Source organism: Eubalaena glacialis, chromosome 17 (assembly GCF_028564815.1).
Source record: "Eubalaena glacialis isolate mEubGla1 chromosome 17, mEubGla1.1.hap2.+ XY, whole genome shotgun sequence".
NCBI lineage: Eukaryota > Metazoa > Chordata > Mammalia > Artiodactyla > Balaenidae > Eubalaena > Eubalaena glacialis.
The window spans coordinates 89283880-89310132 of NC_083732.1; the positions used below are offsets into that span (position 1 = coordinate 89283880).

At 51.4% G+C, this 26253-nt stretch overlaps 1 protein-coding gene across 6 annotated transcripts in view; it reads right to left on the reverse strand.

Annotated features, from left to right (window-relative positions):
- Nucleotides 1-26253, reverse strand: part of ARHGAP39 (Rho GTPase activating protein 39) — a 79871-nt gene extending 53618 nt beyond the window's left edge. For all 6 annotated transcript variants that reach the window (XM_061172138.1, XM_061172137.1, XM_061172136.1 and 3 more), the window contains exon 1: nt 26160-26253. The gene's annotated coding sequence lies outside the window, so the exon portion shown is untranslated. The remainder of the gene's footprint in view (nt 1-26159) is intronic.

Here is a 26253-nt window from a genome sequence, read left to right on the forward strand (position 1 = left end):
GGAACCCACAACTCAGCAGGTGGCCTGAGTGCAACACGACACTGCCCCGACTGCCTGTGAAGATGCACTTGCTCCACAAAACTGCCTCAGCTAAACTGGCACAGACCTTGCCCTGGCTACATCATTTACTGAGCGCCTACTGTATACAGTAAAACGCTTGGGAAGAGCTGTACAAACACCATCACATTTCCTCTTGCACACCTGGGGACGCGGCAGCTGTGTCCGTCCTCACCTTACAGGACAGAAGACAAGGTCCCGTTTCTAAAAGGCCAGCAACTGAGCTCACGTTCCGGAGCTCCTGCTGGGCCCAGCACGTGCCACAGGAGCTGGCCTGTCCGTCTATGCTTCTCTCCCTCCTGTCTGCTAGGAGCCCCGCTCCCTGGGGCTCTCCAGGTGTGTTTTTTTTTTTTTTAACGTCATTAGATTTTTTAAAAATATTTATTTATTTATTTGGCTGCGCCAGGTCTTAGTTGTGGCACGTGGGATCTTTGTTGCGGTATGCAGGATCTTTAGTTGCAGCACATGAACTCTTAGTTGCAGCATGTGGGATCCAGCTCCCTGACCAGGGATCGAACCCAGGCCCCCTGCATCGTGAGCGTGGAGCCTTAGCCACTGGACCACCAGGGAAGTGCCCCTCCAGGTGTTTGAGTGGAGGCCCCGCCTGCACCCCTCCCCATGGGATGGGTGCAGGGCAGAAGCAACGTCCCCGAGGATCACAGAAGACACACCCTGCCTGCTGGAAGCGCCAGCTTGGGGCTCGGGGCCTGCAGCTGCTGGGCCACTTTGCCCCCAACAGGGAGAGGCTTCTCAAAAAAAAAAAAAAAGGAGGCAGAAATAAATAATAGGAAAAAAGAGAACGACCACCTGGCATCTGGATCCAGCCACCCCTGAAGGAGGTACTTCTCGGTACCTGTCCAAATGAGAGGACATGGATCCCTTGTCCTAAAGCTGGGATGCACTGGTGATCAAAAGAGCCCTCCTGGGGCCATTTAAGCCCCCACACCTGCTGATGTTATGAGGCGGCAGGGAAGAGAGAGGGAAGGGGGAGAAGGGGGCCAGGGCACAGTGGAAGGGAGTCTCCAATCCCACCCCTTCTCCAAGGGCCTTGGTTGCAGCAGGCTGCCCCTCCAGGCCGCGGTACAAAAGGTAAGGAGGATTCACCAAGTCCTCAAAAAGCTGCACCCCCGAAAGAGCTGGCGCTTCCGGAGTGGCTGGGGGCATGCAGGCTCTCACCCAGCCTGTCACCTCAACGTGGATAGCATCCAGGGTGGCTCCTTACTCTGTGGTCATCGTAATGTCCAGAGTGAAGCCACTGTGGGAGGCTCATGAAGGGCTGGGACCGAATGACAGGAAAGCGGCAGCAAACACTCAGAGCTGGAGAGCGGTTCTCACACCGGGAAGAGACAGCGATGCCCACAGATGGTCGCTCCGCCACCACGAAGGGCCACCAAAAAGAGGACGAAACAGGACAACGCAGCCTCAGGCATACAGACACCCGAGCGAAAGGAGACCCAGACACAGCCGCAGCGGAAGAACTTAAACCTCTCCCTGGATAACCAACAGAGTAAGCAGAAGACAAAATCAGGCCCACAGCTGTCCCGAGCAGAGCTGACCTGCAGGTAAGCGCGCTGCCAGCCCTCTCTGGTGTCTGCCTAACCTCAGCCGCCAGCCGCTTCCTGACCCCGTCAGCCCTGGGGTTTTAAACAGCGCCCATGGGATGGATCACGTGCTCCTCGGGATCTCAGCTGTCTCCCTGATCCCCAGAGCTGCCGGTTCACGCTCCACGGGATTTTTCTTAGAAAACTGGGAGACGTTTTCCACATGTTCAGAGCAGGGCGTCATCTGCTGCGGCGCCCCGTGCGACGGATTTCCCGCGTCACCGCACACCACACGTCGCTCGACGGGGGCACGAGTAGCAAGCTGGGTGGCAGCACAGGCCGAGCCAGGGCAGCACGACGGGTGCAAGAGGCAGGGAGACAGCGCGTCAGGGCAGCCGCCACACCAGCAGGCGCTGACTCCGCGCGTCAAGCAGGTGGTCGGCCACACGCACCTGGGTCGGGACGAGGTCCACGCTTTGGACGCAAGCTTAGGAGAAATCAGCACACAGCAGGAACTCCACTTTCCTGCCCAGCGTGTTTGCGGGCACAGCGAACTAGCAGAGACGACAGAGGTAAGGGCTCGAGGAGGCGACGAAGCCCGCGTGGAGAGGGTGCTGGCAGCCTGCGGAGACAGGCGGTGGGGGATGGGCTCAGGAGAGCAGGGAGGAGGGACAGCAGGTACAGGTGCGCCAGGTACAGGGATGCGGGGTGGTAGCCTGGGGAGAGGCCAAGAGCTGTTTTGTTCGCTTTTAAGCTGTGAGAACCAACAGCAGGCGTGCACTGGAAAGCAAAGCCCACGACAAAGGTGGGCAAAGGGCACCGACGTGGCGTCACGGGGCCTCGTTTCAGCTGAAAAACTCCAAAACACTTGTTACTGAGATGCGTGCGCCGGAGCTGACAGGCTCCTGCTGGCATCACAGAGTCCCGGCCCAGCGTGGGGTGCCCAGGGACAGGCCCTGCTCCGGGAGACCTTCGACACACTCTCCACTGACCTCTCTTCACACCAAGACTCTGGACGTCCTCACACGAGCAGCCTGTCTACTTCAAATGCGAGTCCAGAAAGCAAGAACCGTCTTCTCCAATCCCCCCCGGAGCCTAGGCGCCCGTCCTCACCCGGCCTGACCTCTCCAGGCACTCAGCTGCCAGTACACGGAGCTGGGGGAGCCCACAGACGGGCACACATGGAGCGGGGCGTCCTCCAAGGGCGCTGCAGTGGAGCCGATGAATATGGAAAGTGAACAGGACCCTCCAGCCCAGCCGCTGAGGGTAAGCCCGGGGTCCCGGCAAACAGGCGGCCGGTGGGCACAGCGTGGGCTTGGTGCTCTGCACCTTCCACCCACAGGCAGCCCCGGGGCACCGCCGTTTTGGGACCGCCTTCCCTTCTGCGAGAGCTTCTTCCTGGCTCCCATTTCTTCTCTCTGTTTCCTGAAAAAGGGCAGGTGGGAGCTAAGTTTTTGAAAATGTATGTGTCCGAAAAGGCCTTTATCCTACCTGGACAGCTGATGGGCTGTCTGGCTGGGTCAGAGTTTATTGCGTCAGGTTTGGAGGTGCCGCGGAGGTCCCCCGCTCCTGCCGGCCAGCCTGCCCCACGCCTCCGCGGGGACCCTGTGCTCCTCACCCTCCTGACCCTGTGGTGCTGAAGCTCCTGGACCAGCGGGAGCGGCCTCTACTGGTCTTTTCATTTCCTACTGTTTGTGTCTTTCTGTTCTCCTTCCGGATGATTACATTCGCTTCTTTCACTGCACCTTTCACGCTGCCCTCCCACCCGTACTCTGCCCCGTCCCCTCCTGCACAGCACGGCCTGCTCTCGGGGATGCAAGTCCTCTCACCTCAGAGACGTTGATGATGCTTCCCCACTTCCTTTTGGAAGCTCAGCTCCAAATCTGGGCCTGGTCAGGGCGGTACACTGGACCACTGGACGGGGGCCCGAGTAGGCCTCTCTGGCTGGACTCTCCCCGCCAAAAGCTGGTGCAGAGGGAAAGGCCTGGCCGCCAAAGTCCTGGGCAGGTACCTGCATCCTCACCGGTGCCAGAGTCCCCGCTCCCGTGACCTCTGTCTCCTCTCCCAGGAGGAAAGATTTCACACGCCTCCTGGGACAGGGAGGGGCAGCTGTCAACTCCAGGCAGCGAGGGAGAGGATCTAAGCACACAACTACTTCTCAAACAGCCCTGGGAGAACCTCCATGGTGCCCCACGGGCTTCCTCCCGAGTCTGTCCTAAGTGCCACTAGCATTCAGAATGCTTACCTCAAGTCTTAGGATTCTTTTTTTTTTTTTTTAACCTCCTTTCTCCTCTAATAACCAAAAGCAGGTGTGAAGCGCCTCTCTGCCCATCCTACGTTTCCACAGGGCACTCACCCTTCGGGGCTCACATGCACCCCACAGCTCCTGGACCACACCGTGGCTGCCACTTGAGGCCGAACCTCCTCCAGCGTCCAGTCCCCATGGATCTTCCCCAGCACCCGCACTGCCCTGCGCACACCAGCCTCCACGTGTCCCTCTGGGAGATGGGCAGGCGCCGACCAAGTGAAGCCCTACTGCCCAGGGATGGTGAAGGGCGGATTTGCACCCACACCCTTTACCGTCCAAGCACAGGCTCCAAACTCAAGGAAGGGTGGGAGCCCCCAGGAAGCCTGCCCAGCCCGTGGCACTGGCTTGAGCGCTGCCTCCCCCATGAGTGTCCCAGGGATGCTCAGCTCTGCCCAGCTCTGAGCTCACGCTGAATCCTGACCTGCAGTGACCAAGACAACAGCACCACGTGGGCGACCAGAGAGCCCCTTGCGAGGCTGTGACCCCATGAAGCTCTGCAAGGCCCCCCTGCCTGAGGCGAGACTGCCAGGGTCATGCAGACATGAGACAGGAGAGTTTGGCCAGTTACAAAAGAAGGGTTTATTCTGGATGATGTGATAGCTGCCAGGGTTCAACTGTCAGGAGCATTTGCTAATAGAATAATTCAAAATGTGAAGCATTTAAATTGCATTAGTTGTAAAAGTCATAAGTGCAATGTGGGCTAGACAGACCTCCTGCAGTCACCGCCCTTCACCACTGGGACCGAGGCACCAGCTCCCACTCTGGCCCACACATAAAGGGCAGCAGTTCCACACTGTGAAGACCAGGCGGGGCCACGTCCAGCACAGGGACCAACAACCCAGATCTTAAGCACTGTTGCACTCTGCTTGTTCCATATGAAGGCCACGAGCAGCATGGTCTTCCCAGAATGAGGCTTGGAACTCAGCCTCTCGGGCAGGACATTGTCATGACACACACAGGCTCCGGGACCACCCTGCATCAGCACAAATCACGTGGCCAAGCCCCTGCGCTGGGGCAGACAGGGCTCGAGACAGGGGCTGCAACTCCCACGGCAAAAGCCTCGAGGAGAGAGCAAGGGACCAGGCAGCTGGTGGAATCCACACAGAGGCTGCAGGGTTGCGACACATCACCAGGCCCCTCGGCGCCCGCTGACCCAAGTCCTCTGCACCACCGGTCACATGGTTTTCTCTGCCTCAGCGGGCACTACTTCAGGGGCATCACAGGTGAGAAGACCTGAGTGGTCACATGCATCTCTGTTTTAAGATGCCCACCTGACACTCTCCATCCAATGATGGAAGCGCATTCAGCAGGCAAAGCTCATGCTGAGGACAACCAGAAAACTAAATCTAGAAAAAAGGTTTAAAGAAATCTACTTGGAGGCACGGAAATGCTACACAGCAGCCAGGACCCAAGGGGCCAAGGCCCCGGCTGACCCTGGGGGAAGGGAGCCTACTCCGGGGACCTGGGGGGCGGGGGGAAGGTGCTGAGCCTGGGCATCTGGCTGAGGCGGCGGGCAGGCAGGCAGCGAGTGGCAGCATAGCCGGCAGCACCCTAGGGGTCCATGTGGGCCGGGCCCACAGTGTCGCTGGGACTTCTGCAACAAGGCGTTAACTTTAAATATCCGTGACCGATGGATTCATGAAAACAGATGACAAGACCAAAGAAGTGGAATCCACAGAAAGGGCTCACATGCAAAACACAAAAACTGAAACTGAGAACTCCACCGTTGGGTTCATGGACAGATGGACACTGCAGACGCAGCTCGGGGAGCTGGGAAAAGAGCCAATAGATGGTCCAACCGCAGCTACACAGAGGAAAAGGGTGGAAAAACCGAAGAGACAGACACACGGAAACCGTGAGAAGGGGCGCCACGCGTGTTCCCATCGCCAGAAGCAATATGCGAAAAGATGACGGCCAAGAATGTCCCCAAACTGACCAAAGACATCAAGCGACCAACTCAAGGAGTGCTGCGGGCACCTGAGAGTCTTGATTACATCAGGCCTGCGCTGCTCCACCCACCGTCATTTCCTTAGCTGAGCTTTCCAGTCTCCTATTTCTAAGGCGGCCAGTTATCCTAGGAAGATGCCAAGTACTGCAGCCTCTCCCAGAACCCACCCTCCCCATCGCCACCTGCCCAGCCCACTGGCACTGTCCCGCCCTGTTCCCATCTCACGTGGTACCCACAGCACCGCCCTGGGTCCCTCTCTCCCACCTCGCCTAACACCTGGTTCCTCACGCAAAATATAAAGTTACTTTTCTCTCCCCGTTCCTACCACACCAACCCCAAACCTCCAAAATACCAGCAAATGTGAGTGAAGAATCAGCAGCAGTGCCGGGAAAGGGGTGGGAACATGTAAAGGAAACAAGGGAGAAACTGGCAATCAGGTCACCTGGGCGGCTCGAGCTGTTCCCGCCTCTGGGGTGAGGGAGGAGCACAGGAAGAAACCGGTCCTGGCCCCTAGCACTCCTAACGTCGCCTGCAATGCAGGTGCCGTGATGCTGATGCCTGAAGGCTCCTGAACGGCTGGGGTGGCAACCGCCACGGAGAACTGTGGAAACGCGCGGGCGCGAGGAACACGCTCAGAGGCACGCTCCACCGCTGGGCGCTGCCGTCGCCAGGGGCCGCCTTCACCGCACACGGTAAAGAGCATCCTGGTCGTTTCCAGGACGGGGAGGACAGGGCGCGTCAGTGGGCAGAGCACCACCCTGGAGGTCACCTTCCATCGGATTCTGAACTTACTGCTTCCCAGACCTCTAGACTCCAGAACCGCTACTGAGAACTGCAAAAGTCATTCGGATGCTCAATTCTCTCTTTCTCTCTGAAAGCCCTGCGAGGCTTCCATCTGTCCGAGCCGTCCGTCTGTCCGGAGAGCTGCAGCGTGTCGAGCCCCTTCGACAGGGTTCCCAGACTTCAGTACTCTTCTCTGTTCTCCCACCCCAAATCTGGGTTCTGCTTCATCTGGCACCCCTGCTGTTGCTGTGTAGTCTCTCTCTGAACCCTACAAAGTATAATTATTTCATGCAAACATATTTATCATTTGTTAACCATTCCATTTTGCAACTCATGCTTTCTCTGATGATTCTTTGTTTCTCTGAAAACAGCATTCCACCCTGCTCTGGGAGACTACCCTGCAGGAGGCCAGTGTCTCAGGCCGCTCCCACCGTCCTCCTGGCACCGTGATCGCTGAGGAGCGGCAATCAGGACCCGTCAGCACCCTGGAAGAGCTCTTACTTCTGGTTGCTTGAAACGTTGTCTTGGTCTTTGGTGTTTTGGAGCGTTGCTGTGATGTTTCTCAACACGGACATTATTTATCCTGTTTGAAATAAACGATTTTTCCACCATCACATCTGTCATTAGTTCCAGCCAACAGCTCTTCCAACATTGTCTCTTCTCCATTCTATTTTCGCTTTTGGGGCTGGAATCAAATGTATCTGAAACTCTTGCACTCTGTCCTCTACCCCTCAATCACCTTCTCCATCATACTTTCCATTCTATTAACTCTTTGTTGTTCTTATTAAACTCCTTTCAGCTCGTTCACAAAGCCTCTCTTCAACTGCTTATAACCTAATATTTAGCCTGTTGGTTAGTTTTTAAATTCCAACTGTCATTTGTTTCTGGAGATTCCATTCGGTCTCTCTCCAATCTTCCTGACCCTTCCTGTTAGCCTCTTGCTTTCTGCTCATCATTGTGGTTCTCTCTTTGACTTCCTTAAGGTCCCTGGTGCCTCTAAATTTTGAGCCTTTTGATGATTCTGTGGTGCAAACAGGATTAGTTCTCAGCTCTCCTCACTGCCAGCACCAAACCTGGCGTTCTCAGATCTGCTAAGTCAGTTATGACGTATCCATCTGCCTCCCAGCTTCCAAAACTTTATTACCATTGTCTCCCTCTCACTTTACTCAGCCTTGTGAGTTTGACTTTTTTAAACATCACTTTCCTGTTCATTTAGCAGAATGGGAGAGAGTTTGGGAGAGAGTGAAATTGTATACATGTGTTCAATCTGCCATCCTTACCTGAAAACCAGTAAGCTTTCCTTAAAAAATTATCTTCAGCATGAAAAATTGGAGTTGGAGTCCAGACATTTTTTAAATTAATTTAAATTTCATTTCCACCATATAAATTATTTCAAAATACAGAAGAAATAACTTCTTAACCTCATCATCTATTAACATTAACCACATTACAAATACAGGCATATTTGTATTTCCCCATGGAAATCATCCTGGTTAACATTTTTTGGTAGAATATCTTTTGGTTTTTGATAGTTTAAAAGTTCATAGACTATATATATAATACATATACATGTATAACTGACTCACTTGGCTGTACAGCAGAAATTTACACACTGTAAATCAACTATACTTCAATAAAAAATTTTTTAAGTTCATAAATCATATAATTATTCTAATATGTATTTCAGTTTTGGTTATTAAAGGGGTAAAATTTGTATTTATGTCAAAAAACTAAATCAACAATTTCCTCAAAACAACATGCAGGGAAAAAACCTCAGGTTGGATTTGAAATTCAATTGGGAGAAGCATGCTGCGTTCACCTCTGAAAATATACACATTGATACTATGTATAAAATAGACAACTAATGAGAACTTACTGTAGAGCACAGGGAACTCTACTCAATACTCCGTGGTGACCTAAATGAGAAGGAAATCCAAAAAAAAAGGGGCTACATGTATATGTACAGCTGATTCACTTTGCTGTACAATAGCAACTAATACAACATTGTAAAGCAAGTACACTCCAATAAACATTAAAAAAAATAAAAGTGTCACCAGGGCACCTGCTGCTGAGTCGCAGAGGCTCTAGGCGTTACCACAGGAAAAGCAACAGCAAATAATTTGCATCACTTGTCTGGAAAACAGGGAAACCCTTTTTTACATTCTAACATGATAGCCTATTTCTTATATGAAGGTCTTTTACCAGGGTTTCAAAGATGTTTTAGGAAATTGATTGATAATGAATGAGTTAATACATTCTCCCATTTAACGTGATGAAAAATAGACTCTGTTTTCAAGTAGAATGTCTGATTTTCAGGATGGGTTACCAGTGTTGAATGAGAAATATGTGAACAGTTGCTCTTTATAGAATATATTACAAGTGTTATTTAGAAAATACTGAAAATTGTTTCTGCTGCAAGGCACATCAAAGGCTCTATGCCCTGTTAGAGGCTCCCTGATGCCAAGGATTTGCTAAACTCAGACAAGTCCAAACAAGCTGCGGCCGGCCTGTTTTTTCGCCTGTGATCGGCTCAGTTCCACACAAAGGGTGAATGAGGGAAGGCAGTTTTCATGGCACACGTACAAAGCGACACTTCAATACAGATGCAGCAACAACAACAAATGCTGAAGTACTGCAGGAAAAAAACAATGTTTTCCTGACAAATACCTGTTGGGGCAGATAAACATCCCACAAAATAGTGTTAAAAATTTAGCTAAACTTTCTGGGACTTCCCTGGTGGCGCAGTAGATAAGAATCCGCCTGCCAATGCAGGGGACACAGGTTCCAGCCCTGGTCCAGGAGGATCCCACATGCCGCGAAGCAACTAAGCCCGTGCGCCACAACTACTGAGCCTGCGCTCTAGAGCCCGCTCGCCACAACTACTGAGCCCGCGTGCCACAACTACTGAAGCCCACGTGCCTAGAGCCCGTGTTCCGTAACAAGAGAAGCCACCGCAATGAGAAGCATGCGCACCGCAATGAAGAGTAGCCCCCGCTCGCCACAACTAGAGAAAACCCGCGAGCAGCAATGAAGACCCAGTGCAGCCAAAAGTAAATTAATTAACTAATTCATTTTTTTAAAAAACCTTCCTACAAAGAAAACTCCAGGCCAAGATGTTTTCACTGATAAATTCTACCAAACATCCAAGAAAAATAACATTTCTATACAAATTCCTCCACTTCCACTTTCTAGAAGCATTTCTCAACCCATTTAATGAAGCCAATATTACACTGATATCAAAATCAGACAAAGACATTACCAAAAATCTACAGACCAATAGCCCTCATGACCATAGATTCAAAAATCCTTAAAATTAAAAAAAAATGTTAGCAAATTGAATCCAGCTATAAAGGATAACACACCATACCCAAGTGGGGTTTATCCCAGGATTGCAAGGTTGTTTTAACATTCAAAAATTAATCATTGTAGGGACTTCCCTGGTGGTCCAGTGATTAAGACTCCACACTCCCAATGCAGGGGGCCCGGGTTCAATCCCTGGTCAGGAAACTAGATCCCACATGCCACAAAAAGGTCCCACAGGCCGCAACTAAAAAGATCCCGCATCCCGCGACTAAGACCCAGCACAGCCAAATAAATAAATAAATATTTTTTTAAAATTAATCAGTGTAATTAACCAATTAAATAAGAAAAAATATATATGATCATTACAGTAGAGGCAGAAAAAGCATTTAACAAAATCCACCATTCATTCTTAATAAAATTCAAAGTAAAGTAAGAATAGAATAAAACTTCCTCAACTTGATAAAGGGTATATATACAAAACCTATAGTTATATATATAATCCTAAGTAGTAAAACCCTGAATGCTTTCTCCCTATGATCAATAACAAGGAAAGGACACCCACTCTCACCACTTTTGTATGACATTTTATTGGAGGGCCCAGGCAGTGCAAAAGGCAAGAAAAAGAAATAAAAGGCATTAAGATTTGAAAGGAAGAAATAAAACTATCTTTATTCACAGGGAAGATTATTGGTATACAAAAAAACTTAAATATTAATATTTAATACTGGGTAATTTTTTTTTTTTTTTTTTTTTTTTTTGCCATGCAGCATGCAGGATCTTAGTTCCCTGACCAGGGATCGAACCCGTGCCCCCTGCAGTGGAAGCGTGGAGTCTTAGCCACTGGACCGCCAGGGAAGTCCCGAATATTGAGTAAATATTAATATTTAGTAAATATCAGGGATAAATTCAGCAAAATATGTACACTGAGTGCTACGAAGTACTGAGGAAAGACGTTTTACAAGGTGTAAATTTACAGAGCAGTGTATCAGGTTCACGGATTGGAAGGCTCAATAGTGTTAAGGGGTCACACTCCCACTCGTCCTTCTGTCCAGTCCCTCACACTTCACACCCCCCACAAGTGCTCCCCAGTAAACTTCCTACAAATCTCCATCTTGGAGTCTGCTTCCCAGGGAATCCAACATGAAGAGTAATTAATACTTCATACATTTGTCAAGGAAGGAAAGGAGACAAAAGTGTAGCTATCTAGATAAGTAGCAAGACGCTGACCCGGACAATTCAGGTGCGATGAGCATCACTGGATCAACACAGTGAAGGCTGGGAGGAAAACGACCAAATAACTCCCTACGTGTGCCGTGAAGCTGCTCATCTGAAGAATGCTTGCTTTATACAATACATAGAATCATATGAAATGGGCATTTTTTTGACAGCTTTTACCTACAAAAACTGCAATTTCACGTGGTTCAACTTTGTATTTCCATTGAGTCCTGTCTTAATCCCAACTAAATATCTTTGAGACTAACAAGGGCTTCTTTTTCCATCACCAGCCCTAGGATCTCAGTGCGGAGAGACAAGGATTACCTCTAAGTCAAAGTTCAAGAGTCTAAATGGAGGACATTTTTTAGACTATTTCATGGGGTCTAAACCAAGAGACCAGAGGATTCCAAACAATCTTCTGACAAATCCTCTGGCTGAAGTGCCCCACCCACAGTCACAGCTCACGGCCCCCACCCCCACCCCTCACCTGCTTCTCTCGCCCCTTCCCCCACTGCCTCTCGAGCTCCACCACTCAAATGCCCTCCAACTGTGGGACACCGCGAGGCTCTTCTCCCTCTACACCCTATCCTTTGAAATCCTGGTTCTGTTCCCACAGTTCCCACTACAACCTCTCTGTAACTAAGTCCCAAGTCTCTGCCGACCACCTCTCCCCCAAATGTCAGGTCCGCCTCACCTTACAAATGCCAGGCAGGCCCGCCCTGGAGAGTGTTCCCAATGGAACTCTCGTGCAGATGGCTTTCCCAACCACCCCGTGTACTTTCAGTGCAGCCACTTCTGTCCACAGCACCACACCGGCCTGGCCCCCAGGCTCGAAGGTGCGGGGTGCTCCTGTGCCCACCCCTGGCCCACGTCCCCACCACTGCCCATCCCATCCATGAAGCTTGGCATTGGCCACTAGCCACCTGCTCTCACAGCCTCACGGCCTCTCATGCCGGCCTCTGGTTAAATAACAGAAGACTCTCCATGCTTTCAGCCTTCCCTCCCCCAACGCATCTCACCCCCACTGTCAGATTCAAGAATCTCCCAAAAGGACAGCCAACATCACCTCACTTTCATCGTGATAAACATTCAACAGTGCCCCCCAAATAAAGGGACACTTCTTATACTAGCATCTTCTGGAACTATGCTGTTCAAAAACAGTTGCCACTTGCTACTGTGGCTACTTAAATTTAAATTAATTAAGATTAAATAACATTCGGGACTTCCCTGGCAGTCCTGTCGTTAGGACTCCGCGCTTCCACTGCAGGGGGCTCTGGTTCGATCCCTGGTCAGGGAACTAAAATCCTGCATGCTGGGCGTCACAGCCAAAAAGGAAAAAAAAAAAAGACTAAATAACATTCAACGTTCAGTCCCACGAGCCACATTTCAGTGCTCGATAGCCATACATGCCTAGTGGTTGCCGTGGTCCTGGACAGCACAGCTGTACAAGCATGCCCACCTTAACATCTTGGTCCAGACTCATTTCCCACTCCTACTCTGTTCCAATAAAAACATATTGCTAATTGTTCCTCAGTTACGCCTCCCACCTGCCAAGCCCCACTCCACCTGGTGCTTGTTCCCCACTTGTGGGCTCCCCGCTCCTCCCTTTCTAACCAGGCCATCCACCCATTAAGAAGCAGTGCTTAGCGTCACCCACCCCATTGGGCACTCTCACCTCTGAACGCTGTGACACTAATTTCCATCATTCAAATAACTTTAAATTTTAAATTATGTATGGCAGCGGCTGGTAATATCTCTTGCACTCCTGATGGATCTTATTAAAATTTCTCCCACTATTTATTTTTCCCATTTATGCATTCATTAACTCATTCCAAAAATATCTATTTTGTGCTTATGTGCCAGTATCGTGCTTCGCTCTGGTAGACAGTGATGAACAAAACTGACAGCCTCTGTCTGCACACTCTACAGAAGAAAGAGATAGCGAACAAGTGCAAGTGAGTACACAATTGTCAGCTCTGGTAAGCGCTCTAAGAGAATAAGGTCTAAGAGGAAGAACAGCAGGAAGGACCTACATTAAACTGGTTGCGAAACCAGCTCTGAGGAGGAATCACTGAAGCTGAAGCCTCCAAGAGGAGGAAGCAGGGCCCTGACACCATCTGGAGCCCTGGGACCACGGACTGAAAGGTGACTGCAGAGTCACAAGGCCTCAAAAAGAGCATTAAGATTTTAAATTCTGTCCTAAGTGTAAGAGCCACTAAAGGATTTTAAGCAGGGGAGCAACATGATACTATTTAAATTATAAAACAACCTCGCTGTCCAAGGTGAGAGCCAGCGACCAGACAGGGCAGAAAGTCCGAGGCTCTGATGCAACAGTGAAGCGGACTGTCCCAATTTCACCCCAGAGGTGGCGCCGCATGGGACTGATGGACCTCTGGCCTGGCGGTTCCAGCCTTGGCTGCAAGCGGCTGATGACAGAGGCTTGCAGCAGGTCCACTTCCTCACCTGGGCCTGGGCTGCTGCTGGGCTCTTTCCTACCCACCTCCCTCCAGCCTCTTCATAGCCCCACCGCTGCCAGGCCTCCACCGGGATTCCTCACCAGGCCTCCCCTTCCCCGTCCCGCTCCTGCTCTGAATAATAATCCCCACATCCCTGGGGTTCATTCACTCAGAAGGATAAAGAAGAAAATGGAAACGGCCCATCACCCCACAGAGCACTGTACCCAGCCTCCCCTTCCGCCTGGTCATCTCAACCTCCTCAGGCCCTTTTACACCTTCTCTCCCCAACCTCCAGCATCTCCTCCCATCTCCCTATTCTCAACAGAGAACCGTTTCCTACTCTAAGAAGCATCAGAGGAGGATGTCCACAGGCCCGCCATGGACTGGCACAAACCCTGGCCCTCCTGCCACCCCACTTGCACCGCAACCTCCCAACTCCCGGGGATCTCCCTCCTACATCATTTCTTCCTCTCTAAGGGGGCAGTCCCATCAGCACATAAACTGTCATTTCCTGCATCTTAAAAGACATGAATAAATAACCTTCCACTGCCCCTTTGCAGCAAACATCCTTGAAAGAGGTGTCTTGTACTCACCACTTCCAATTTCTTCAGTCCATTTTCTCGTAAACCACTCCAAACATGCTTTTGCTCCCCGCCACACACACACATGAACCCCCGAATCTGCTCTTCCAGATCACCAATGACCATGACCTGGGCCCAAAGGCAGTTCCTTGTCCTTGCTTCTATGACCTAACAGCTCAGGGTACCAAAGACCACACACCCGCCTTCCCACCACCCACCAGGATCACCCCCCCTCCCCAGTATCCCCCCACTTGCTCCACCTTCACCCACCCCACCAGGGCTCCCCAGGCTCGACACCTGCATTGCATCTCCACGCCCGTGATTTCCCGCCCACCCGCTCCTCTCTGACCGCCAGCTCGCAGTGATTCCAGACTCTCAAATGCAGCACGCCCAAACTCCTGAGGTGCCCCCTGCAATTCCGTCAGGAAATCTTAACGGTCAGCCTCAAAACAGGTCCAGAACCTCGGCAAAGAAGATAAAGGAAAATGAAGAAAAAAAATTAAGAATAAAAAAATATATTTCCAGAACTTCCCTGGTGGGGCAGTGGTTAAGAATCCGCCTGCCAATGCGGGGGACACGGGTTCGAGCCCTGGTCCAGGAAGATGCCACATGCCGCGGAGCAACTAAGCCCGTGCGCCACAACTACTGAGCCCATGTGCCACAACTCCTGAGCCTGCACTCTAGAGCCCGTGAGCCACAACTACTGAGCCCATGTGCCACAACTACTGAAGCCTGCGCGCCTAGAGGCTGAGCTCCACAACGAAGAGTAGCCCCGGCTCGCCACAACTAGAGAAAGCCCGCGCGCAAAGAAACAATGCAGACAAAAATAAACAAACAAATAAATATATATACATTTCCAGAGTCTAAGTCCTATCACCACACCTGTTACCACTGTGGCCGAACCACTACCCGTCCCACCTAGGTTGCTGCCGTCACCTCCTCACCAGCCTCCTCACCTCCTCCCTCACCCCCACGTCTGTTGAGTAGTGGCCGGTGGGATGCTACTGAAGACGGATCAGACGGTGTTCCTCGTCTGCCCCGAACTCCCCACAGGCCCCCTCCTCCGCTGCGTACCCCCTCCTGCTCTCACCCCCTCCCGCTGGCACCACACACTCTCAGGCCCAGCCCCCCCCGGGGGCCCCTTGGCCGTCCCTCAAGCACAACACACTCGCTCCAACTCCCAGGCCTTGTGCTGGCTGTTCCTCTGACTGGAACCCTCCTCCCCACAGAAGTTTACCTACTTCATCTGCTCTAACTCTGCTCAGACTCATCATCTTTGTGAACGAGGCCCACGTAACCCCCTACTGAGACTTGCACCCCACGTCCCAATCTCCCTGGCCCTCCTCCACTGTTTCTCTGCAGCACTGACACCTCCTGACATACGGCAGAAGTCAGTTTCTGTCACTCTGTGAGGGCGAGGACTGGCCTGTCTTCTTCACTGCTATGTCCCAGCGCCGAGAACAGTGCTGCACACAGAAGTCTCAATAAAAGCATGTTTACACCCTGAGGTCAGGGAGGCCACATGACATAAGACAAGTGTACTCTGAGGCTAAAAGGGAAAGGCCTTGCACGCTGATGCTGCCCCAGCCATGTGACCTGAGCAAGGCCCTTCTGGCTTCAGGGTCCTCATCTATTAGGTGGGACCAAGAGCACGCACCACATGGACTGTTCAGAGGCATAAATTACATAAAACACAGAGGGGGTTCAGAACAGCACCTGGCGCATACACACCAGGTCACAACAATGGTAACAGGCACCAGGTAGCTTCAAAGTACTTTTCCTAGACTTGATGGACAGTAACAACTTCTTAGACAAGGCGACGGCCCGGCCACTGAGCAAGCTGAGCAGGCCAGCCAGGTGCATCAGGGAAATCGTGTTGTAGCCGTTTCTTAAGCCTCATCTCAGAATCCAAAAAAGCTAGTGAGTTCTTGGTCCCTGAAAACCGACAAAAACTAGAAGATGGAACAGAAGTTATATTTGTTCACTCCCCACTTTTTCAGAAAGAATTTTTTATGAATGCACTAAAAGTTTTGAAGAGTATAATTTTTATTGCTCATTTGGAACTATCAACCTAATGGGGAAAAAGAGAGCACGCATATGAATTTGCTTATACATGTACTGAATATCCCTGTTAGGACAAACAAGACTCTAAGGTAGCCAGCCACCTCCAGGGAGGAACCTGGATGGCCAAAGGGTAAGGGTGGGAGAAACTTTTCACTCTGCACTCTAATACCTTTTAAATTTTGAACTTTTGTTCAAATAGAAAAAAGGAAAAAGTTTTAAAAGACACTCATTAGCAATAAAAAGCCTGAAAATGAAATCAGGAAAACAATTCCATTTATAATAATATTGAAAAGAATAAAATATTTAGCAAGAAATTTAACAAAAGAAGTGCAAGTACACTGAAAACTATAAAACATTGTTGAAGGAAATTAAAGAAGGCCTAATGGCAAGATATCCCATGTTCATGGAATGTTCATCTTTTTTTCTTTTTTGGCTCTGTTGGGTCTTCTTTGCTGCGTGCAGCTTTCTCTAGTTGCAGCGAGCGGGAGCTACTCTTTGTTGCGGTGAGCAGGCTTCTCACTGCGGTGGCTTCTCTTGTTGTGGAGCATGGGCTCTAGGTGCGCAGGCTTCAGTAGTTGTGGCACTCGGGCTCAGAGGTTGTGGCTCGCAGGCTCTAGAGCACAGGTTCAGTAGTTGTGGTGCACAGGCTCCGCAGCATGTGGGATCCTCCCGGACCAGGGCTTGAAGCTGTGTCCCCTGCATTGGCAGGCGTATTCCCAACCACTGCGCCACCAGGGAAGTCCTGGAATGTTCATCTTAACATTAAGATGGCAAACCTTTCCAAATTAATCTACAGATTCAGCAGATCCTTATCAAAATTGACCTTATTTTTGCAGAAATTGATAGGCTGAATATGAAATTCATGGGACCCAGAAAAGCCAAAACAATCTTGAAAAAGAAGCACAAAGTGGAGGACTCACACTTTCTGCCTTGGAAACTTACTATACAACCACAGTATTCAAGACAAGGTAGTACAGGCATAAGCACACACACACACAGACCAATGGAAGAGTTGCCACAACTCAGAGTTCGCATGCCACAACTAAAGATCCTGCATGCGGCAATAAAGACCCGGCGCAGCCAAACAAATAAATAAATAAAAGCACCACAGTTGTCAACTGCACGTCTGTTCCCTGCACTGAACTCTAAGCTTCCGGAGGCAAGGGCCTCACCCCTGCATCACCAGCCCCGCACCTCACGAAATCAATGACCAGATGACCAGAGAGGCTCGACCACCTGATCCAAGTGCAACGATGCTGCTGCCAGTAGAGCTCACACCCCTCATGTTGGAGCCCCCGACCACCCACGTGTCTCACGCTCAGGAGGAAGCCGGCAGGGTCGCCAAGCATCAGGGCCAAGCTTCTCCCAGTACCCACGGGGCATCCACATACCAAGCTCATGTCAACTCCAGTTCGTAAATTCCTAACATTAGTACTCTTTAAGGACTACGTAGCTAATGTGGCCGGTGTCATTTCTCGTGCTCCATGGGGGACCCCACGCTGGGCTCACCTGCATCCCGGGTACGGCAGGCAGGACCGGAGACGAGGGCCGCCGCCCTTCAGGAGGCCGTCCCAGCCCTCAGCTTCACCAACATGCTCGCCGGCTACCTCACCGATCTCCCACCCTGCCCGGCCCTGCTTCACTGGACGCTCCGGCCACGAAGTGCTCTGGAAGCTCACGCACACCGTGCTGTGCCCTGCTCATGCCCGCCACCTCCACCCGAGGCATGCTGTTCCTTTGCCTGGTTAACACCCCCGAAGACTTGGTCAGACACCCCTCCTTTCTAGATGAGAAAGCCTACCTAAACTCTGTACCCCCAAGGCTAGGCTAGCGGCCACCCTAGGGGTAGCCCCGAGACCCCACACTCTCCTCCCTGACTGTTGTCCACGTGAGATCATCAGAATCCACACCACCATGTCCCCCACCAGGAGCCTGGTGTATCTCTATCTCTGGGCAACTGACTGGCGAATGGCTGGCACATAGCAGGTGACAGAAGAGACCAGGAGCATGGGATGGACGTGGGTGGGCCTGGCAAACAGAAGCAGACATCAAATCCTGCCAAACCAGCCCTGGTCCGGGAAGATCCCACATGCCGTGGAGCAACTAAGCCCATGCGCCACTACTACTGAGCCTGCACTCTAGAGCCCACGAGCCACAACTACTGAGCCCACGTGCCACAACTACTGAGCCTGCGTGCCTAGAGCCTGTGCTCCGCAACAAGAGAAGCCACCGCGATGAGAAGCCCTCGCACCGCAGCAAAGAGTAGCCCCCGCTCGCTGCAACTAGAGAAAGCCCGCGTGCAGCAATGAAGACCCAACGCAGCCAAAAATAAATAAGTAAATTTATTAAAAAATAATAATAATGGATATATGTAGATGTATAACTGAATCACTCAGCTGTACACCTGAAACTAACAAAACGTTGAAAATCAACTATAATATAAAATAAAAATTAAAAAAAAAAAATCCTGCCAAACCAACAGAGAAGGCTCCACCCCCGAGCAACACCATCCTGGGCCCCAGTGGCCTCAGGCAGGAAGGCACACACTGTCCCTTGGCGGTCGGCCACTGGGCTTTCTGCACATCCCTGCAAATGAGGGTCTCTGGGACCCACAGTTTACCCCCTCCCAGGTTTTGGGAACCAGAGCCTACTTCTTGGGCTTCTCAGAGTCGGAAGAAGTAGGAATCCTCATAGCATGGCTGAATTCTGAATACAAAATAAAAGGCCAACACCACCAAAATTAAATAGAAAAACAGTATCTAGAGTCCAGAAGCTGCCACGACACGTGCAATCGGATGCACAAACAACCTGAAGTCTGTCGGCTGGGAAATTTGTATTGTACATGCTTCGCACAATCCCAATGGCTAGGAAGCACATGCTGGCCACCAGAGAAGTCCCAGGAAGCAGCTGAAGGGACTGTAACAGAACCACCAGCAGTGTCTCAGGATGACATTCCTGTGAAGCTCCACACATGAAGGAAGCACCCACATCTCTGGTTCGTGCTGGGCCTCCAGGAACTTCAGGAAGGACCGAGATAAGAGGCAGAACAGACAGAGGAGTGCAGCCAAGGAGGAAAATAGGCTCAAGTAGTGGGGGCCAGATGAGGGGCTCCCAGGCCTGAGCCCAGCACCCTGGGGCCACACATCGTTCTGTTCACAATGCAGCCGGCTACACTCGGGTCAACCAGTCTGCAAGAGGACAGAAAACGTGCTCTGCTGACTTGACCTCTTGGTGTTGAAATTACTTTTTTAGAACCCTATACACGTATAACACTCAGTAATTTACAGAGTCCTCTGAAATTCAGTCACACTTCGGCCTCACAACACACCCTGAGAATAGACGGGACAGATATAATCTAATCCGCAGATATGAGCCGAGGTTCGGCTGTTAAGCGATTTGATCGATTTACCTGTGATGGACCACACTCCTCGGGGACTGAGTCAAGGCTGAACTCAAGTCTTCTGCAGTGGGAACAGTGCTGTGTCCACTATACCCAGTATCTCAAAGGCCGATCCGGGAGTCACCGTGCTGCCCACTGGACTTCTCACCACAAGCCCAGGACAGAGTCAACACTAAGGCCTTGGGTCCCCCCTTGGAATGCTCCCTTCTTAAATAATCCTAATCACTCTTATTTTTAACAGCTTTATTGAGATGTAATTCACATACCATACAATTTACCCATTCAAAGCATACAATTTTAGAATATTTTAGTATATTCACAGATATGCACAGCCTTCACCACAGTCAATTTTAGAATATTTTCATTACCCAAAAAGAAACCCCATACGCCTTAGCTGTCATTTCCCAGCCCCTGACAACCACTAATCTACTTTCTGTCTCTATGGATTTGCCTATTTGGGGCATTTCATATCAATGGAACCATACAAAGCCAGACCTTTGTGTCTGGCTTCTTTCACTCAGCATAATGTTCCAAGATTCATCCACATTGTAGCATGAATCAGTACTTCCTTTCTTTTTATTCCCAAATAATATTCCACTGTATGGATAGAACACACTTTGTCCGTTCATCTGTTGATGGACATTTTGGCTGTTTCCCCTTTTTGGCTATTATGAATGATGCTACTGTGAACTTTTGTGTTCAAGTTTTTGTGTGGATATGTTTTCCTCCTACCTATAAGAACACATGAAAGGTGAGCCAGTTTCCAACTGAGAAACTCACTTAATCTGACCATACTATATTATTTAAAATACAGACAGATAACTGGGAGAAATAAATGACCAAAGAAAGTACAGAGTTAAAGACATTAAGAAACAAAAGCAAAACCTGATCTAACAGAATCAACAGTGATTAAACAAAGAGATGTTACTTCTAGGGATGGGCCCCACAGGCACATGTGCACAATGCTGTGTCTGCAGCCTGATTTTAACTGGGCAAAGTACGACATTCACCAGCAGGGGCTGGTTAGATAAATTATAGCACCTCCACACAGCCAGACATGATGTAGTCATGAAAAAGAATGAACTGGAAAATGTACTGATATGGAGTGACTTCCCAAACCCAAACACATTTAGTTAAAAAGGCGAGGTTAAGAAAATTTTTTAAAAGAAAAGAGCAGGAAAAAACGAATACATATACATGTTTGCATGCATAGTTACAACAAAGTATCTCTAGAAGGAGATGCAGTGGGTGCCTCCAGGAGACCAGGCTTCTGGGGGCAGAGAAGGGAAGGAGGCAACAGACAGCTACACTGTGCACCCTCTGTGCCTTCAAACCCTGAATATGTTACGTAGTACAAAATTTTTTAACCTTTTAGGGAGCAAAAATGAAAAGAATCTATGAGAATTAAAACATTTACACTTAGGAAAGCAAGACATGAGAGGCCTCAGGTAGCTGGAAGAGCCGCTGCTGTGTCAACCTGGGAAGCACGACGGTGACTCCCACCCAAAGGCGTTCATCCCTGCTGATGTTAAGACACAAAGGAAATGCTACACGAGGCACTGAGTCCACTGCCCTCGAGGACTCCCCGTGCAGAGGGAGACAACTGGAGGCTGTGCAGAGCCTGCCTGGCATGGGGACAGATCAGGCCCCAGGCAGGCCCCAGTGAGGGCCAACGGAGCTGAGGAGCCACCCGAGCCCTGCTTGTTTTAGGGGAGGAGAGAATGCGGAGCAGGGCTGGGCCTGGTGGTGCTCAGCCAGTGTCGCCGGGGAGCAGGATGCGAGTCGGGGCACGCCGGGCCACGGACAGCAGTCCAGGGGGCACGGGGAGCCGGGGAGGAGGGCAGGGCAGCAGCGCGACTGGCACACAGGCCCTGGGCCTGCTCCTCAGCCGCGGAGCGTCCTGGGTGCCACAGGGTGGCCTCCACACATTCGCTGCCAGCTGCACCTGCTCCCAGTTGGGACAACCAAAAATGTGTCCAGATGAAGCGCCCGTGGACGAGGACACTGTTCTGCACTCACCCCCGGAGCAGCTGCGTGGAGGACAGAGGGGGGGAGTCCAGCCAGGAGGCACAGCCACAGTGCGGACGAGACAGGGCCCGGGCCCCGCTTGGCAGCTGGCCCTGCTGACAGAGGAAGGGGGAGTCATTAACGACTTGGAAGGTACGACGAGCAAGACATGGGACAGCAGGATGCGGTGGCTGCGGGAGGACCCAGAAGGCCAGGCTTCCAGGCGAGAACCTAGCACATGACGGTCCCAGAGCACCAAACGGCCAAGGCTGGAAGTGAAGCAGGAGGCAAGGCCTGAGCGGCCTGCAGGGCTCCCGCGCAGGTGGCTAAGGGAAGAAGTGCGGCTGGCACGTGGACCCCAGATGGCGCACTAAATGGGCTCGTTTTCTCCCTTGGGGTGGTCCTAGCATTGTCTCCAGTTATTTGGCCACCCTCCCTGTAAGAGGGCTGTCCATCCTACAGCCTGCCCCTGGCCGTGGGACGTATCTCCTCCCCCGGGGCTGGGCCAGGTGACCTGCTTTGGCCACGGAACTTGAGTCTCCAGTTCTAAGCTGAAGCTCAAAGAGAGGCTGAGTCTCTGCCACTCTCTTGCCATAAGAATAGCGTGTCCCAAACAAGGGCACGTCCCCGAGTCCAGCAATGAAGACTCTCAGAAAAGAGCTTCAAGCAAATGAAATGTGAGCTAGAAATAAACCTCTGAGTTGTTACTGCAATCTTTCTAGAGAAAGCTGCCCAATAAACTCCCTGATTTCTTCCTTCTCCAACCCATCCTACGCATCACAGCCAGGTAAATGTTCCTAAACCATTTTATCAGGACTTCCCTTACTCACAGACCTGAAGTGGCTCCCTATAGCCAGAGAACTGAAATCTAAAGTCCTTCACCTAAGTTCAAAGATCTTCACGTTATAATCCTTATTTCCTCTTATTCCTTATACAAACTTCTAACCCCCACAGACCACACATGAGCCACCTTCTTGCCTTTACTCCCAAGACCTGAAACACTTTCTGTCTGTAGTGCTGCAATGTCCTCAATCCTTTCCCCCACTCACCTCCTACTGAGGTTCAGCTCAAAGACCACCTCTTCCTTGAAGCCTTCCCTGACACTGCAGCCCCCTGCAATCCTTCTGCCTCTGAACTTCTAGAACAAACTTTTTCTGAAAATGGGCCAGATAGTAAACAGTTTAGGTGTTGTGGGCCATGAAGTCTCTGTTGCAACTAGTCAAGTCTGCCAAAAAAGCCATAGATGATACAAAAATAAACCAGGGTGGCTGTGTTGCAATAAAACTTTATTTACAAAGACAGGCCAAGGGGCTGTCAGTGGCTGTAGCTTACAGACCCTCATCTGGCGCAGTGTTGGGAAGGCTGAGGCGTGAGCACAGCGGAAGCAGGAGTGAGCCAGGGCTGCAGGCCCAAGGAGGAGGTTCTTCTCAGCAGGGTGAAACAGTGTGGCTGCAGGACAGCAGTCAGGGTCAGAAACGACCTCGGGGAGCAGGGCAGAGCTGCCAGGCAACATCAAGGGCAAGTCCCAGAGGCCGATGGGAGGCACGGTGAGGCAGGCATAGGAGGGGGCAGAGACAGCCGACAGCTGAGGGTGCAGACTTTACCAGGGGAGCAAGAAGGGTAACAAGAGAAGAGGCCTCCAGGCAGGGCAGCCCAGTTCAGCTCTGCCAGGTGTCGCCAGGCCCAGCGCTGCGACACCCAGGCTGAGCTCCTGAGACAGGACACCCACAAAGCCAACTTTGAGTGGGAGCGTGTAAGACCCTCAACAAATGGCCACATGGGTCAGTGAACAGGCACAGCAAAGGTATTTTGCTAGTAAAACTAGATATTTCACTATGAGAATGTTCTCATAGTGAAACATTTTTTTCATTTTTTCATCTTTACACGGACATTTTTTTTCAAAAGCGACAAAGAACCAGGTGGAGGCTTAACAAGACACTGAATTCACTGTTATTACATTGTTCAAGGACAGCCCACACCAGCACACATGCAGGAAAGAAGGCGGGGATGGACATTTTTAAATCTATCTTTAGATATTTTAAAATTTGCTCACAGAAGCTATTTCATTACCATTCGCTCTGAACATCAAATGTTCTCCACCTTAGACTCCACAAATGCCAGAAGACTCTCCTTAAAGTGGGGGCTTCCCTCTTAGTCTTAGTGTCACACAGATAAAGGGGATGAGATGAAGTGATCTAGGGTAAGCCTAAGATACCTTCCCTAGACCTGAGAAAGAGAACCATCTCCTTGAGAAACACGACGAATTTTCCCACTTTGTTCTGAAGCAAGTTACGTTATTCCTTCCAACAGCTTAGCAAGACAGAATGTTACAGCACTGATAACACCAAGTCTTCATTTTCTGGTGCTTATGCCCTCGCTGTCACTTAGAGTTTGTTAATAAAGTATCTTTTCTGTTACAAGGATAACACTGTGAAGTATAACAACAGGGCTTCCCTGGTGGCACAGTGGTTAAGAATCCGCCTGCCAATGTAGGGGACACGGGTTTGAGCCCTGGTCCGGGAAGATCCCACATGCCGCGGAGCAACTGAACCCGTGCGCCACAACTACTGAAGCCCGCGCGCCTAGAGCCTGTGCTCTGCAATAAGAGAAGCCACCGCAATGAGAGGCCCACGCACTGCAACGAAGAGTAGCCCCCGCTCTCAGCAACTAGAGAAAGCCCGCGTGCGGCAACAAAGACCCAACGCAGCCAAAATTAATTAATTAATTAATTTAATTAAAAAGAAAAAAGTATAACAACAATGGCTTTGATAGTCTAATTCAAGTAGAGAACTACCCAAGAACTGCTCGACATCTCATTTCTGTCAACGACAATCCTATCTACCTCCCAGGACAGTAAGTACTGCAGGATTCTAGAGTGGTTCATTAGAAGCTTTCTTCTTCTAAAAAGATTTTTAAAAACAGTTCTATATGATAATTTATCTAAGTACATGAGATTTGTTCCTCGTTTACCTTTATAAAGACTTGTTTCTCCAAATATGACCCCAGCTTGCGCAAGAAAAGAGAGCCACAGACCTCAAGTTAGTGTTAAACTAAGACGAAACTGCCAACCCAGCGAGCGCACCCTGGAAACCAGATCTTGGCAGCGATAACAACTCCTGACTTTTCTCAACACTGACAACGTACAAGGCACAATGAATTCACCGAGTCCCCACAACCACCCTGGGAGCCCAATATTATTGGTGTTCCCATTTTACACATGAGGAACCAAAGGCAGAGTACAAAGCCAGTAAACAGAAGAGTCACGACTCAAAGGCAAGCAGTCTAGCTCCAGAAGCCGCCCTCTTCTCCCCTCTGTTCTCCAGCCTCTCCAGACAGCTGACTAGACAAAGTGCAGGCAGGGAGACCCAGGGCCCTGCTCATTCCCAAGCCAGCGCGCGGGGCACACAGTCCGCGCCAAGCTGCTTTACGGAATGAGTCTCCTTGCTTTACATTCACCCCTATCAAATCTCCTTCCCCTCCCCCAACGAGGAGAAACACACCTTGCTCACTGTGAAAGGGGAGCCGCTGACCGGGAACCACCTGCTGTTTACAGAGGCACCCAGGATGTACAGGGTGCAATTCCCCTCGCTGGCTTCAAAGACAAACCTCCTATTGTCTGCACCAGGGGAGGAACAAGAAGCCTTGCAACTGTAGGTTTCTGCAAAGGTCACAGGAGGTTTGGTTAAACCCTAGGACACCGAAGCGGGTGAGGGACGCCGCATTTTTGCTGCTGAAGGCTGCGCAGCGCCCACAGCAGCTGCTGGTGGGAGCAGCATGTAACACACCCACAGCTGCGGCGGCCTCGCCGCCAGCTGCACGTTTTAAAATAAAAGACGTCCTGACCCCCAAGATGCGCACAACCTGCCTCTATCTCGGCCCTCGCGCGGAACACTGCCTCCACCCACACCAATCCCGCAACCGGGGGGCCACCGAGGGAATTCCAGCTCCGGGAGGGCGACCCGGAGGGAAGGCGGGGACGCCCCAGCCCGCCTCCCTGCAGAGGCCAGATCGGCGGGGCCGGAGGCCACGGCCCGCACCCGGACACGCGCGTCCCGACTCCCCGACCCCGCACCTCCCCGACTGCGCACCCGAACCGCGCCGACACCCCGCGCTCAGGCCCGGCACTCCACTCACGCCCACCCTAGGCCGGGCACGCTCACACCCCAAGGCCGGGTACACTCACCGGCCCGCACCCCGGGACGGACACACTCTCACCCACCTCCACCCACAGGCCAGACCCCACACCCACCTCACACCCTGGCCCCGCGAGGCCTGGGCCCCTCACGCCCCTGCGCATCCCCCCCCGCCCAGCCGGACCTCTACACACAGAACCCGCCCCTCCCCGGCCCGGCCGCGGCACCGCCCGCCCCCTCAGTCGCCAAGGACCCGTATCCTCGCGAGCCGGGCCGGGGACCTCGGCGAGGCCGGGCGGGGGCCACAGCGCCGGCCTCTCCGCCATCTTCCCGGCCCGCACCGCCCACCGCCCGCGCTCTCACCCGCAGGCTGCGCGCGGGCCGCGCAGCCACAGCCCCTCATCCCGGCTCGCACGCCGCGCGTGAGCTGCTCGCGGCTCTCCCGCGCCGCCGCCGC